Source organism: Misgurnus anguillicaudatus, chromosome 6, assembly GCF_027580225.2.
Source record: "Misgurnus anguillicaudatus chromosome 6, ASM2758022v2, whole genome shotgun sequence".
Classification (NCBI taxonomy): Eukaryota; Metazoa; Chordata; class Actinopteri; order Cypriniformes; family Cobitidae; genus Misgurnus; species Misgurnus anguillicaudatus.
Genome location: NC_073342.2, coordinates 1,576,738 through 1,593,031, shown reverse-complemented (window position 1 = coordinate 1,593,031; position 16,294 = coordinate 1,576,738). Strand labels below are relative to the sequence as shown.

Sequence of the window (16,294 nt, the reverse complement as noted above, 5' to 3'; positions counted from 1 at the left end):
TGTGTGAATAAATAACCCAGGTGACCTAGTCGGTTCCTTTTCATACCTTTAACCAAAGGTTACACATGCAAGCAAACGAGGAATAACACATACGATTAGATCATCACGTCACATACTTTGGAATTAATAAGAAACAATTATTCAGTCTAAAGAAATGAGAAGTAAAACGTGTATGTACTTCTTCAAATGGGCACACTTTGGACAACGACCCCCGTCATTACAGTAAAATGTTTTCCCTACTTCCGGTCAAAGCCGCCATTTTGTGAAATGGGCATATAGGCGACGCTGGAGCATGCCGCCATTGTCTCTGTTCAACAAAACAATTGTGTTTATATATAGATCTATTCGATTTTTTTTCGATTTCAATCACCGAATACAAGGTACAACACGATGCCATCTGGCCCTTCTCTCTGGTTTATGTTTGTAAGGAAAATAGAGGGCGAAATTCCATTTCAGTCAAACATTCCTTCGTGCCACGCTGCTTTTTTTCTTTGAACGAAAAAAAAAACCCGTGTGCTCCGCCTATACAATTCGTTTTCCTGTTTATGATTATTTTATGCTTAAAACAAGCAAATAAATCTGCCTAAAGGGTAAGAAAAAAAGTCGTGAACTTTTCCCATAAATACTATTTCAAGAAAAACTGTCCTACCCCACTGGCCGATTTTTTGCTTGTTTAAATTCACTTCGATTGCATATATAAAAATATTGTCTACAAACTAGATCACCGGGCAGATGTTTATCTTTTTAGTATCCACCGAAGACACATGCGAACCTGCATATGGGCCAAACTTTTCCACAATACACATTCGTTGTGTGCACGCGCCATTGTCTTTGTTCAACGCGACAGCGTGCTCCGCCTAAATAATTTGACCCATTTTAACATGGGTTTGTTTCTCGTTGTTGTTTTTTCTTTGAAAACAATCTATATAGCGCTCTCCACAATCGTTTTGGTGTTAGCTTTACGTGGAATAGAAACACACAAAAGTACTGAGCGAACGAGAAACATATTATAGAACGCGCAACATCATATAGATCACGGATTGGAAACCAAACTGGCAACCACGCACAAAAGAAGCAAACTCTGGTTTTAAACTCACCTTATTTGTGCCCGGAAAGCGCCCGAGTCGATGAACGGAGTGGACGGAGCAAGCCTCGCTTCCATTTCCGAAGGTCAAAAATCCATTTAAACTTGTAGTCCCCGGTGTCCACTTGTTCTTGTCCATCAAGCCGAGAAGCGTTCCCGCAATGGGATCCGGAGAAGGCGCTGGCTGTCGGGATGGAGGTTAACGGGTCAGTGGTCTTGGACTGTAGGTCTGGGTCCTTTCCTGACCGTGTGCATTTCACTCTATACGTGTAAAAAACATACAAATACATAAAATACATACAGAAACAGTTATCACTTACACAAAAAGAACATGAAGGTAAAGCTTCAGTTAATTTGCTTGCTGATTGCTTTTTGCATGCACATAAAAAACTGAACAAAACTGATATACTAAACAAAATAGGCCCTAAAATTGAGGAACACCAGTTGTATAGCTATTTTTTAAATATGAAATAAGACAATAAATTACAAATAACATTTGAATGCCTGCAGCTTGTTCATGTCCACTCCACAAAAAAAAAACAGTGTGACCCTTCTATTTGGTTTCAAGTTTGAAAGTTTCGAACCTATGCAACACTCTTAAGACAAATGCTCCTAAAAAGTACCAAATAAGGGTTCCTCAGCATGTAACCACAGCAGAACCCGTTTTTTGGTACTATATGGAAACTTTTTATAAGGTTCTATAAAGAATCTTGCCTTGAAAAGTGCTCGCCTCAATGGTGCTATAAAAAAACATTAATTTATCAGCTGTCAGGAGTGACATTTTTGTTACTTATCCACTTTTTAATGTATAACACTTGATAAAGATTATTTATTGTCAATTCTTCACATGTTTCAAGCATACAAAGCAATCGAAATACAAGGTGCATCAGCATTCAGTTAATATGCCACCTGGAGCTGGAATCAGCTTTCAGAAGAGATCAGATGTGTTTCAACGGTAGACACTTTTAAATCTAGATGAAAAACACGACGGTTTAACTTTGCATTTACTGAATGATTTAAAACAGTACGAATGAAACAGTATAAAAGAATACAACAGTATGAACCTGTAGCTGGAATCAGCTTTCGGATGAGATCAGATGTGTTTCAACAGTAGGCACTTTTAAACCTAGATTAAAAACACATCAGTTTAACTTTGCATTTACTGAATGATTTAAAACAGTACGAATGAAACAGTATAAAAGAATACAACAGTATGAACCTGTAGCTGGAATCAGCTTTCAAATGAGATCAGATGTGTTTCAACAGTGGGCACTTTTAAACCTAGATTAAAGACACATCGATTTAACTTTGCATTTACTGAAGAATATAAAACAGTACGAATAAAACAGTATAAAAGAATACAACAGTATGATCGGTTTAACTTTGCATTTACTGAATGATTTAAAACAGTACGAATAAAACAGTATAAAAGAATACAACAGTATGAACCTGTAGCTGGAATCAGCTTTCAGATGAGATCAGATGTGTTTCAACAGTAGGCACTTTTAAATCTAGATTTAAAGACACATCGGTTTAACTTTGCATTTACTGAAGAATTTGAAACAGTACGAATGAAACAGTATAAAAGAATACAACAGTATAAACCTGTAGCTGGAATCAGCTTTCAGATGAGATCAGATGTGTTTCAACAGTAGGCACTTTTAAATCTAGATTAAAGACACAACGGTTTAACTTTGCATTTACTGAATAAACAGCACGAATAAAACATTATAAAAGAATACAACAGTATGATCGGTTTAACTTTGCATTTACTGAATGATTTAAAACAGAACGAATAAAACAGTATAAAAGAATACAACAGTATGAACCTGTAGCTGGAATCAGCTTTCAAATGAGATCAGATGTGTTTCAACAGAAGACACTTTTGAATCTAGATTAAAAACACATCGGTTTAACTTTGCATTTACTGAATGATTTAAAACAGTACGAATAAAACAGTATAAAAGAATACAACAGTATGATCGGTTTAACTTTGCATTTACTGAATGATTTAAAACAGTACGAATAAAACAGTATAAAAGAATACAACAGTATGATCGGTTTAACTTTGCATTTACTGAATGATTTAAAACAGTACGAATAAAACAGTATAAAAGAATACAACAGTATGAACCTGTATAGCTGGAATCAGCTTCAGATGAGATCAGATGTGTTTCAACAGTAGGCACTTTTAAATCTAGATTAAAAACACCATCGGTTTAACTTTGCATTTACTGAATGATTTAAAATAAAACAGTATAAAAGAATAAAACAGTATGAACCTTGCCTGTTATAAAGGGAATGAAGCTTACGGTATGGTGCTTACCTGCAGAAATAAAGTACAAAAAGAACACACAGAACTTCAATTTTCAACCTGTTTGTGATTACCACACAATCCCGTCGCCTGGCTGTGGTCTTCGTTTGGTGAACGGTTCTTCACTCATAATTGACCTATACAAGAAATAGAGAAGAATATTAAGCAATTCTGCTCTTACATTTAGATGTGCCCCAAGAACACAGACACACCGGCTCCAAAATGTTGAAACAGTACATTTCTGTTGTTTTGATGGGGCAAATGTGTCAGCTTTAAAAGAATCATACCTTACCTTTTAAACAGGATGCGCACTGCATTAAATACCTTTACTCCCAGCATAAGCAAGCAATTTTCAAAATGCTTTAAAAGTAAATGGTGATTATTTTACTTGTTTGCCTGTTTTTGACTACCATAGAATCCTGTCGCCTGGATTCCAACCTATCATTTTCAGGCTTGTAAAGCAAATAATGAAATACATTATCATTGACTTCCATAGTAGGAAAAAAATATTTTGGAAGTATCGTGATAAATGATGAAGAAAATATTTTGAAAAATGATGGTTAGCACACAGTCGATGGTACCTATTAAATTTCATCATATTTTTTTATTCCTACTATGGAAGTCAATGGTCACTATCTGCTGTGGGTTTACCATCATTCCTCAAAATATCTTCTTTTGTGTTAATCAGAAAAAACGAACGCATACAGGTTTAAAACAACACGAGGATGAGTAAATGATGACAGAATTATCATTATTATAAATTGAAATATTTTCTTACTGCAAGTCATTTAGGTAATCAAGAAAATACTTTACCCGTTGTCTTTGCAAGTTAAACAAATACAGCTTTGCTTCCAGGTCTGTCGACGTTGCTGTGGTTTTTCGACAGCTGTAGTATGAAGGGTAGCGAATGAATGAATACATTGCACAAAAAATCCTTTTTAACTATGCAAATATCTAAAAAGTCTTAAAATAAGATGCATTATTTTGATGAGCAAAAGGACATAAGAAAATAAGCCTAGCCTTTCGGGAGAAAAAACATAAAATTTAAGTGAATTTGGGCTTAAAACAAGCAAATAAATCTGCCAAAGGGGTTAGAAACAAATCTAGATTTAAACACCTAATTCAAGAAAAATTGTCTTAGCCCATTGGCAGATTTGTTGGCTTGTTTTAATGTACATTCATGTACAATATTTCGTTTTGTCTTGTATTTCTAAGCATTTTGTACTGCCCAACGTTGTCTAGGTTGTTTAACGGTTGTCATTTTCTTTTAAAAGCTTTATAATTTATTAGTTTGGATGATTGCCATTCCTGAGAACCGCTTACATTGTAAGTAAAAGAATCATCTAAGCATTATTTTGTTGAATGTCTCTTAGACATGTAGCTGTTTGATTGTGGTTCTATTTAATGGCCAGTCTATACTTGGGGAACGGTCAAACGTCTATTAGATTTTCACTGACAGCCCAAATTAAGCCTTGTTTTAGCCTAGACACATATTCGCGGTCTATTAGAAGTTATGTAGTCGTTTAATAGCCGCTTTTTGATGACCAATGCGTTCTTGTGCCGTGGTTAGGCGTCTCTTGGATTTTCCGTAAAAAGACAAACGAATCTATTTTTAACACAAAGGCCAGGGGAGAGCGCGAACGCAGTCCCCCACTATCAGAAATTTTGCAGTCGAGATTCCCACATTTGGGGAATTCGCAAAGGGTCAGCACAACCGGAGTGCAATGGCTGAGCCTCGCCCTGGGTGAACCACCTTCATGATCATGGTATCTCCCCTGCCAGGTAAGTATGAGCAACAGCCTTTGAGGCCAGACGGCCGCATCTTCCTGTGACCGATCGCATCGACGGCGCCCCCGAAGGCCGTCCGACTACCATTTCATTACTGTGTGTGACCAGGTGGAAAGGCGCACGAAGCCAGGTCTGAAACCAAATATTCTTCGAGATCTACCCATTTTCCGTTTCCAGCCCGGTTAAACCGTGCAGAGAGAAAAACGTGAAACAATTTAAATCAAATGGATTTAAATAGCGCATTTCAATATATCGTTTCGTTATTACAAAGTAACTTTACGTGGAATAGAAACAAAGAAATGTACAGAGCAATCGAGAAACAACGAAAGCATAGCAATTTTAGAACGTGGATAAATAAAAACACAAGGGCTCAATGACTTACCCGTTGTCGTTGTGAGTTAAACAAATACAGCTATGCTTCCAGATCTGCCGACGTTGCTGTGGTTCTTCGACAGCTGTAGTACAGTGAAAAAAAAGTTTTCAGGTGTTTTGAACATCCCAATCTGTCTCGTTCGCTTTTTCAGCTGTGTCGATGATGTTTAAGTCGTCATCGTGTCACCTCCAAAATACGAATGCATACAGGTTGAAAACAACACGAGGATGAATAAATGATGACAGAGTTATCATTATAAATTAAAATATTTTCTTACTGCAAGTCATTTAGGTAATCAAGAAAATACTTTACCCGTTGTCTTAAACAAATACAGCTATGCTTCCAGGCGTGTCGACGTTGCTGTGGTTTTTCGACCGCTGTAGTATGAAGGGTAGTGGAAAAAAAGTTTTCAGGTGTTTTTAACATCCCAAACTGTCTCGTACGATTTTCTTGCGCCTTCAGCTGTGTCGAGGCTGTTTAATTCGTCCTGGTATCACCTCCGCAAACTGTAAGGAAAATAATTAAATACATTACAAAAACATTTCGTTATCAGCGTGTTCATTTCCATGCAAGCTTTTCGTTAAACCAATAATGCCAACGAATACACAGCACTTTTAAAACACACGAATTAAAAAACACTCTGTCATTCACGCACAAAAGAAACAAATTCTGTTTTTTACCTAACTTATTTGTCCCCGAGAAGGGGAGCGCACCGTTCATGGAAACACTGCAATACCACGTCGATGCATGGAGTGGAAGGAGCAAGCTCCGCTTCCATTTCCGAAGGTCAAAAATCCATTTAACGTATAGTCCCCGGGTAGGAGACGTATCAGACATTAAACTGATAAGAACAGATACTACACTTGATCTTAGCCAAAAGGCCGAGAAGCGATACCGCAATAGACGCAGCCAAAGGGGAGCCGGCGAAGGCGCTGGCTTTCGGGGTGGAGGCTAGCGGGCATTTAACTCTAATATGAAGTAGTATGTAATATGAAGGGTAGAGTGAAAAAAAAGTGTTAAAGTGTTTTAAACATCCAAATCTGTTCGTTTACTTTGTATTTTTTTCCTGTTTTCGAGTAAAAAAGAATTCTTAAATCGAGATGCATTTTCTTAAGCAAAGTGGCTTAGATTTTAAGTCTTGTTTACTGAAATAAATTCTAAAATGTAATAGGTTAAGGCCTAAATCAAGTAAAAATATATGCCAGTGGTTTAAGGGAAATAAACCTAAATTGAGTTTATTATTGCATTAAGTTGGAACAGAAATTAAGTTTATTTTTCTTACCCCACCGGCAGATATTTTTACTTGTTTTAAATATAAACCTGTTGCTTTTTAGAATTTATTTCAATTATTACAACACATAATATCTTAAGCCACTTTGCTTAACAAGTAAATGCATCTCGATTTAAGAATGGTCAGATATTTACTAGAAAACAAGACAAAAACTTCCAAACATGAATTTACAGACGGCTGGAAATTTTAAACAAAATAACTAGACATACCTATTCGGGTCTGCTCCCGTTTGCTGTGATGAAGGGGGTCTTAGTCCAAAGCACATTTTGAGGAATACTTACACATTTTACTTCTTATTTCTTTAGAATGAATTATTATTTATTTTCAATTACAAAGTATGCGATCTGATTTTCTATTTATTTATTTATTTAGCTTGTTGCACATTTGATTTGTTGCCGCATCATTCCGTGTTAATGTATTTCAATGTATTTGTTTATAAGCAAAAAGTGCGTTATTATAATTCATTATATAGCTGCGAAATATATAAAAGTATTCCCAGCAAACACAAAACGTTTTTATAACGTTTTTGTATTTGCTGGGTTGGCATCACTTTCTTTAGCTCACACAAAATTCTACCAAAAAACAGCATATCATTTTCTACTAAATAACTGCATACACTGTGGATTAAAAATGTCCGGAATGCGAACCTGGTAAAACCCAGGTAAAAAAAGCAAATAAAAAATAAACCATTTTGATTTAGCAAAAGTTTACAAATAAATGCACTCCCTGTACACAACAAGCACGTCTCGTTACCATTCATATTTTGCGTGATTTAAGTTTCGTCGCATACATTTTGGAATAAAATAAGGCTTTTAATGTATGCAGACTTCATTCTCCATTAAGGGCTTATCAATCATAATGAACGCTGTTAACTATTCTCATTGAATGGTCTAAATCCAATGCTGGTAAAGAAATCAAATGTCCATTTAAACGCAACAAGCAAACAGCTATGCTTCCAGGTCTGTCGACGTTGCTGTGGTTTTTCGACAGCTGTAATATGAAGGGTAGAGTGAAAAAAGTGTTTAAGTGTTTTAAACATCCAAATCTGTTCGTTTACTTGCTACTTTTTTCCTGTTTTCGAGTAAAAAAATAATTCTTAAATCGAGATGCATTTTCTTGTTAAGCAAAGTGGCTTAGATTTTAAGTCTTGTTTACTGAAATCAATTCTAAAATGTAATAGGTTAAGGCCTAAATCAAGTAAAAATATATGCCAGTGGGTTAAGGGAAATAAACCTAAATTGAGTTTATTATTGAATTAAGTTGAAACTGAAATTAAGTTTATTTTTCTTACCCCGCCGGCAGATATTTTTACTTGTTTTAAATATAAACCTGTTGATTTTTGTAATTTATTTCAATTATTACAATACATAACATCTTAAGCCACTTTGCGTAACAAGTAAATGCATCTCGATTTAAGAATTGTCAGATATTTACTAGAAAACAAGACAATAACAGCAAGACAGACCTTAATTTACTTTTTTCTTCCAAACATGAATTTACAGACGGCTGGAAATTTTAAATAAAACAACTAGACATACCTATTCGGGTCTGCTCCCGTTTGCTGTGATGAACGGGGTCTTGGTCCAAAGCACATTTTGAGGAATACTTACACATTTTACTTCTTATTTCTTTAGAATTAATTATTATTTATTTTCAATTACAAAGTATGCGATCTGATTTTCTAATCGCGGTGTGTTTTATTCCTCGTTTGCTTGCATGGATTTGCTTTATTTATTTTGCTTGTTGCATTTAAATGCACATTTGATTTGTTGCCGCATTATCCTGTGTTAATGTATTTCAACGTGCTCATAAACAAAAAGTGCGTTATTATAACCAATTATATAGCTGTGAAATATATAAAAGTATTCCCAAAAACCCAGGTAAAAAAGTAAAATAAAAAATAAACCATTTTGATTTAGCAAAAGTTTACAAATAAATGCACTCCCTGTACACAACAAGCACGTCTGGTTACCATTCATGTTTTGCATGATTTAAGTCTCGTCGCATACATGTTTGCGTAAGGATTTGATATTTATTTTTTGTGGAAGTTTATTAAACTAAAAGGCTTTGTATTTTTGCTCCGTGAGCCGCTTGGACGCTGTTTAAATAGTCATCGGGAGTTAACTGTATTTTGCTGTCCTGCAGTTTTTTTCTTTCTTTACGTGTGTATATAAGTGTATGTACCATTTATATAACTATTTCCACATGTAATATCTGAGCGGTGGTTTTTGAGACTTAAACAGAAGGCGAGAGTATGTTTGTGTGTTTTGGTTTATTTTTGGTTCGTCACTGCTTTTAAGAACTATGCACTGATTTGCTGTGTGGTTTGTCCCTTCTGTTAAAAAGTGGATTTAATCTAGTCTCTCCAATTGTGGGTAAATAACCGGTGGGCCGTAAATTTTATCTTTTAAATATTTTTAAGCACTTTCTGTAAAAAATAAATTTGTACTATTTTTGGAGAGTCACGTCTCTGTCTTTAATCCCATCCGAACCAGCAGGGTCCTTTTCATATTTTTGTAACTTTTTTGTTTGTTTATTTTTTCTCTTGGGTTCAATCTATTTTCCTGTGTGAATAAATAACCCAGGTGACCTAGTCGGTTCCTTTTCATACCTTTAACCAAAGGTTACACATGCAAGCAAACGAGGAATAACACATACGATTAGATCATCACGTCACATACTTTGGAATTAATAAGAAACAATTATTCAGTCTAAAGAAATGAGAAGTAAAACGTGTATGTACTTCTTCAAATGGGCACACTTTGGACAACGACCCCCGTCATTACAGTAAAATGTTTTCCCTACTTCCGGTCAAAGCCGCCATTTTGTGAAATGGGCATATAGGCGACGCTGGAGCATGCCGCCATTGTCTCTGTTCAACAAAACAATTGTGTTTATATATAGATCTATTCGATTTTTTTTCGATTTCAATCACCGAATACAAGGTACAACACGATGCCATCTGGCCCTTCTCTCTGGTTTATGTTTGTAAGGAAAATAGAGGGCGAAATTCCATTTCAGTCAAACATTCCTTCGTGCCACGCTGCTTTTTTTCTTTGAACGAAAAAAAAACCCGTGTGCTCCGCCTATACAATTCGTTTTCCTGTTTATGATTATTTTATGCTTAAAACAAGCAAATAAATCTGCCTAAAGGGTAAGAAAAAAAGTCGTGAACTTTTCCCATAAATACTATTTCAAGAAAAACTGTCCTACCCCACTGGCCGATTTTTTGCTTGTTTAAATTCACTTCGATTGCATATATAAAAATATTGTCTACAAACTAGATCACCGGGCAGATGTTTATCTTTTTAGTATCCACCGAAGACACATGCGAACCTGCATATGGGCCAAACTTTTCCACAATACACATTCGTTGTGTGCACGCGCCATTGTCTTTGTTCAACGCGACAGCGTGCTCCGCCTAAATAATTTGACCCATTTTAACATGGGTTTGTTTCTCGTTGTTGTTTTTTCTTTGAAAACAATCTATATAGCGCTCTCCACAATCGTTTTGGTGTTAGCTTTACGTGGAATAGAAACACACAAAAGTACTGAGCGAACGAGAAACATATTATAGAACGCGCAACATCATATAGATCACGGATTGGAAACCAAACTGGCAACCACGCACAAAAGAAGCAAACTCTGGTTTTAAACTCACCTTATTTGTGCCCGGAAAGCGCCCGAGTCGATGAACGGAGTGGACGGAGCAAGCCTCGCTTCCATTTCCGAAGGTCAAAAATCCATTTAAACTTGTAGTCCCCGGTGTCCACTTGTTCTTGTCCAAAAAGCCGAGAAGCGATACCGCAATGGGAGCCGGAGAAGGCGCTGGCTGTCGGGATGGAGGTTAACGGGTCAGAGGTCTGGCACTGAAGGTCTGGGTCCATTCCTCACCGTGTGCATTTCACTCTATACGTGTAAAAAACATACAAATACATAAAATACATACAGAAACAGTTATCACTTACACAAAAAGAACATGAAGGTAAAGCTTCAGTTAATTTGCTTGCTGATTGCTTTTTGCATGCACATAAAAAACTGAACAAAACTGATATACTAAACAAAATAGGCCCTAAAATTGAGGAACACCAGTTGTATAGCTATTTTTTAAATATGAAATAAGACAATAAATTACAAATAACATTTGAATGCCTGCAGCTTGTTCATGTCCACTCCACAAAAAAAAAACAGTGTGACCCTTCTATTTGGTTTCAAGTTTGAAAGTTTCGAACCTATGCAACACTCTTAAGACAAATGCTCCTAAAAAGTACCAAATAAGGGTTCCTCAGCATGTAACCACAGCAGAACCCGTTTTTTGGTACTATATGGAAACTTTTTATAAGGTTCTATAAAGAATCTTGCCTTGAAAAGTGCTCGCCTCAATGGTGCTATAAAAAAACATTAATTTATCAGCTGTCAGGAGTGACATTTTTGTTACTTATCCACTTTTTAATGTATAACACTTGATAAAGATTATTTATTGTCAATTCTTCACATGTTTCAAGCATACAAAGCAATCGAAATACAAGGTGCATCAGCATTCAGTTAATATGCCACCTGGAGCTGGAATCAGCTTTCAGAAGAGATCAGATGTGTTTCAACGGTAGACACTTTTAAATCTAGATGAAAAACACGACGGTTTAACTTTGCATTTACTGAATGATTTAAAACAGTACGAATGAAACAGTATAAAAGAATACAACAGTATGAACCTGTAGCTGGAATCAGCTTTCGGATGAGATCAGATGTGTTTCAACAGTAGGCACTTTTAAACCTAGATTAAAAACACATCAGTTTAACTTTGCATTTACTGAATGATTTAAAACAGTACGAATGAAACAGTATAAAAGAATACAACAGTATGAACCTGTAGCTGGAATCAGCTTTCAAATGAGATCAGATGTGTTTCAACAGTGGGCACTTTTAAACCTAGATTAAAGACACATCGATTTAACTTTGCATTTACTGAAGAATATAAAACAGTACGAATAAAACAGTATAAAAGAATACAACAGTATGATCGGTTTAACTTTGCATTTACTGAATGATTTAAAACAGTACGAATAAAACAGTATAAAAGAATACAACAGTATGAACCTGTAGCTGGAATCAGCTTTCAAATGAGATCAGATGTGTTTCAACAGTAGGCACTTTTAAATCTAGATTTAAATACACATCGGTTTAACTTTGCATTTACTGAAGAATTTGAAACAGTACGAATGAAACAGTATAAAAGAATACAACAGTATAAACCTGTAGCTGGAATCAGCTTTCAGATGAGATCAGATGTGTTTCAACAGTAGGCACTTTTAAATCTAGATTAAAGACACAACGGTTTAACTTTGCATTTACTGAATAAACAGTACGAATAAAACATTATAAAAGAATACAACAGTATGATCGGTTTAACTTTGCATTTACTGAATGATTTAAAACAGAACGAATAAAACAGTATAAAAGAATACAACAGTATGAACCTGTAGCTGGAATCAGCTTTCAAATGAGATCAGATGTGTTTCAACAGAAGACACTTTTAAATCTAGATTAAAAACACATCGGTTTAACTTTGCATTTACTGAATGATTTAAAACAGTACGAATAAAACAGTATAAAAGAATACAACAGTATGATCGGTTTAACTTTGCATTTACTGAATGATTTAAAACAGTACGAATAAAACAGTATAAAAGAATACAACAGTATGATCGGTTTAACTTTGCATTTACTGAATGATTTAAAACAGTACGAATAAAACAGTATAAAAGAATACAACAGTATGAACCTGTATAGCTGGAATCAGCTTCAGATGAGATCAGATGTGTTTCAACAGTAGGCACTTTTAAATCTAGATTAAAAACACCATCGGTTTAACTTTGCATTTACTGAATGATTTAAAATAAAACAGTATAAAAGAATAAAACAGTATGAACCTTACCTGTTATAAAGGGAATGAAGCTTACGGTATGGTGCTTACCTGCAGAAATAAAGTACAAAAAGAACACACAGAACTTCAATTTTCAACCTGTTTGTGATTACCACACAATCCCGTCACCTGGCTGTGGTCTTCATTTGGTGAACGGTTCTTCACTCATAATTGACCTATACAAGAAATAGAGAAGAATATTAAGCAATTCTGCTCTTACATTTAGATGTGCCCCAAGAACACAGACACACCGGCTCCAAAATGTTGAAACAGTACATTTCTGTTATTTTAATGTGGCAAATGTGTCAGCTTTAAAAGAATCATACCTTACCTTTTAAACAGGATGCGCACTGCATTAAATACCTTTACTCCCAGCATAAGCAAGCAATTTTCAAAATGCTTTAAAAGTAAATGGTGATTATTTTACTTGTTTGCCTGTTTTTGACTACCATAGAATCCTGTCGCCTGGATTCCAACCTATCATTTTCAGGCTTGTAAAGCAAATAATGAAATACATTATCATTGACTTCCATAGTAGGAAAAAAAATATTTTGGAAGTATCGTGATAAATGATGAAGAAAATATTTTGAAAAATGATGGTTAGCACACAGTCGATGGTACCTATTAAATTTCATCATATTTTTTTATTCCTACTATGGAAGTCAATGGTCACTATCTGCTGTGGGTTTACCATCATTCCTCAAAATATCTTCTTTTGTGTTAATCAGAAAAAACGAACGCATACAGGTTTAAAACAACACGAGGATGAGTAAATGATGACAGAATTATCATTATTATAAATTGAAATATTTTCTTACTGCAAGTCATTTAGGTAATCAAGAAAATACTTTACCCGTTGTCTTTGCAAGTTAAACAAATACAGCTTTGCTTCCAGGTCTGTCGACGTTGCTGCGGTTTTTCGACAGCTGTAGTATGAAGGGTAGCGAATGAATGAATACATTGCACAAAAAATCCTTTTTAACTATGCAAATATCTAAAAAGTCTTAAAATAAGATGCATTATTTTGATGAGCAAAAGGACATAAGAAAATAAGCCTAGCCTTTCGGGAGAAAAAACATAAAATTTAAGTGAATTTGGGCTTAAAACAAGCAAATAAATCTGCCAAAGGGGTTAGAAACAAATCTAGATTTAAACACCTAATTCAAGAAAAATTGTCTTAGCCCATTGGCAGATTTGTTGGCTTGTTTTAATGTACATTCATGTACAATATTTCGTTTTGTCTTGTATTTCTAAGCATTTTGTACTGCCCAACGTTGTCTAGGTTGTTTAACGGTTGTCATTTTCTTTTAAAAGCTTTATAATTTATTAGTTTGGATGATTGCCATTCCTGAGAACCGCTTACATTGTAAGTAAAAGAATCATCTAAGCATTATTTTGTTGAATGTCTCTTAGACATGTAGCTGTTTGATTGTGGTTCTATTTAATGGCCAGTCTATACTTGGGGAACGGTCAAACGTCTATTAGATTTTCACTGACAGCCCAAATTAAGCCTTGTTTTAGCCTAGACACATATTCGCGGTCTATTAGAAGTTATGTAGTCGTTTAATAGCCGCTTTTTGATGACCAATGCGTTCTTGTGCCGTGGTTAGGCGTCTCTTGGATTTTCCGTAAAAAGACAAACGAATCTATTTTTAACACAAAGGCCAGGGGAGAGCGCGAACGCAGTCCCCCACTATCAGAAATTTTGCAGTCGAGATTCCCACATTTGGGGAATTCGCAAAGGGTCAGCACAACCGGAGTGCAATGGCTGAGCCTCGCCCTGGGTGAACCACCTTCATGATCATGGTATCTCCCCTGCCAGGTAAGTATGAGCAACAGCCTTTGAGGCCAGACGGCCGCATCTTCCTGTGACCGATCGCATCGACGGCGCCCCCGAAGGCCGTCCGACTACCATTTCATTACTGTGTGTGACCAGGTGGAAAGGCGCACGAAGCCAGGTCTGAAACCAAATATTCTTCGAGATCTACCCATTTTCCGTTTCCAGCCCGGTTAAACCGTGCAGAGAGAAAAACGTGAAACAATTTAAATCAAATGGATTTAAATAGCGCATTTCAATATATCGTTTCGTTATTACAAAGTAACTTTACGTGGAATAGAAACAAAGAAATGTACAGAGCAATCGAGAAACAACGAAAGCATAGCAATTTTAGAACGTGGATAAATAAAAACACAAGGGCTCAATGACTTACCCGTTGTCGTTGTGAGTTAAACAAATACAGCTATGCTTCCAGATCTGCCGACGTTGCTGTGGTTCTTCGACAGCTGTAGTACAGTGAAAAAAAGCTTTCAGGTGTTTTGAACATCCCAATCTGTCACGTTCGCTTTTTCAGCTGTGTCGATGATGTTTAAGTCGTCATCGTGTCACCTCCAAAATACGAATGCATACAGGTTGAAAACAACACGAGGATGAATAAATGATGACAGAGTTATCATTATAAATTAAAATATTTTCTTACTGCAAGTCATTTAGGTAATCAAGAAAATACTTTACCCGTTGTCTTAAACAAATACAGCTATGCTTCCAGGCGTGTCGACGTTGCTGTGGTTTTTCGACCGCTGTAGTATGAAGGGTAGTGGAAAAAAAGTTTTCAGGTGTTTTTAACATCCCAAACTGTCTCGTACGATTTTCTTGCGCCTTCAGCTGTGTCGAGGCTGTTTAATTCGTCCTGGTATCACCTCCGCAAACTGTAAGGAAAATAATTAAATACATTACAAAAACATTTCGTTATCAGCGTGTTCATTTCCATGCAAGCTTTTCGTTAAACCAATAATGCCAACGAATACACAGCACTTTTAAAACACACGAATTAAAAAACACTCTGTCATTCACGCACAAAAGAAACAAATTCTGTTTTTTACCTAACTTATTTGTCCCCGAGAAGGGGAGCGCACCGTTCATGGAAACACTGCAATACCACGTCGATGCATGGAGTGGAAGGAGCAAGCTCCGCTTCCATTTCCGAAGGTCAAAAATCCATTTAACGTATAGTCCCCGGGTAGGAGACGTATCAGACATTAAACTGATAAGAACAGATACTACACTTGATCTTAGCCAAAAGGCCGAGAAGCGATACCGCAATAGACGCAGCCAAAGGGGAGCCGGCGAAGGCGCTGGCTTTCGGGGTGGAGGCTAGCGGGCATTTAACTCTAATATGAAGTAGTATGTAATATGAAGGGTAGAGTGAAAAAAAAGTGTTAAAGTGTTTTAAACATCCAAATCTGTTCGTTTACTTTGTATTTTTTTCCTGTTTTCGAGTAAAAAAGAATTCTTAAATCGAGATGCATTTTCTTAAGCAAAGTGGCTTAGATTTTAAGTCTTGTTTACTGAAATAAATTCTAAAATGTAATAGGTTAAGGCCTAAATCAAGTAAAAATATATGCCAGTGGTTTAAGGGAAATAAACCTAAATTGAGTTTATTATTGCATTAAGTTGGAACAGAAATTAAGTTTATTTTTCTTACCCCACCGGCAGATATTTTTACTTGTTTTAAATATAAACC

General features: G+C 35.9%; 4 non-coding genes across 4 annotated transcripts; all 4 read right to left on the bottom strand.

Moving 5' to 3' along the window:
- Window positions 1-5,023: 5,023 nt before the first annotated feature.
- Window positions 5,024-5,188, bottom strand: LOC141364580 (U1 spliceosomal RNA). The gene has a single exon (XR_012370291.1). It is a non-coding gene; the product is annotated as a U1 spliceosomal RNA (small nuclear RNA).
- A 1,073-nt stretch (window positions 5,189-6,261) lies between these two features.
- LOC141364435 (U2 spliceosomal RNA) lies at window positions 6,262-6,452 on the bottom strand. The gene has a single exon (XR_012370155.1). It is a non-coding gene; the product is annotated as a U2 spliceosomal RNA (small nuclear RNA).
- A 7,986-nt stretch (window positions 6,453-14,438) lies between these two features.
- On the bottom strand, window positions 14,439-14,603 carry LOC141364579 (U1 spliceosomal RNA). Its single transcript, XR_012370290.1, has one exon. It is a non-coding gene; the product is annotated as a U1 spliceosomal RNA (small nuclear RNA).
- A 1,072-nt stretch (window positions 14,604-15,675) lies between these two features.
- On the bottom strand, window positions 15,676-15,866 carry LOC141364434 (U2 spliceosomal RNA). The gene has a single exon (XR_012370154.1). It is a non-coding gene; the product is annotated as a U2 spliceosomal RNA (small nuclear RNA).
- Between the last annotated feature and the right edge of the window lie 428 nt (window positions 15,867-16,294).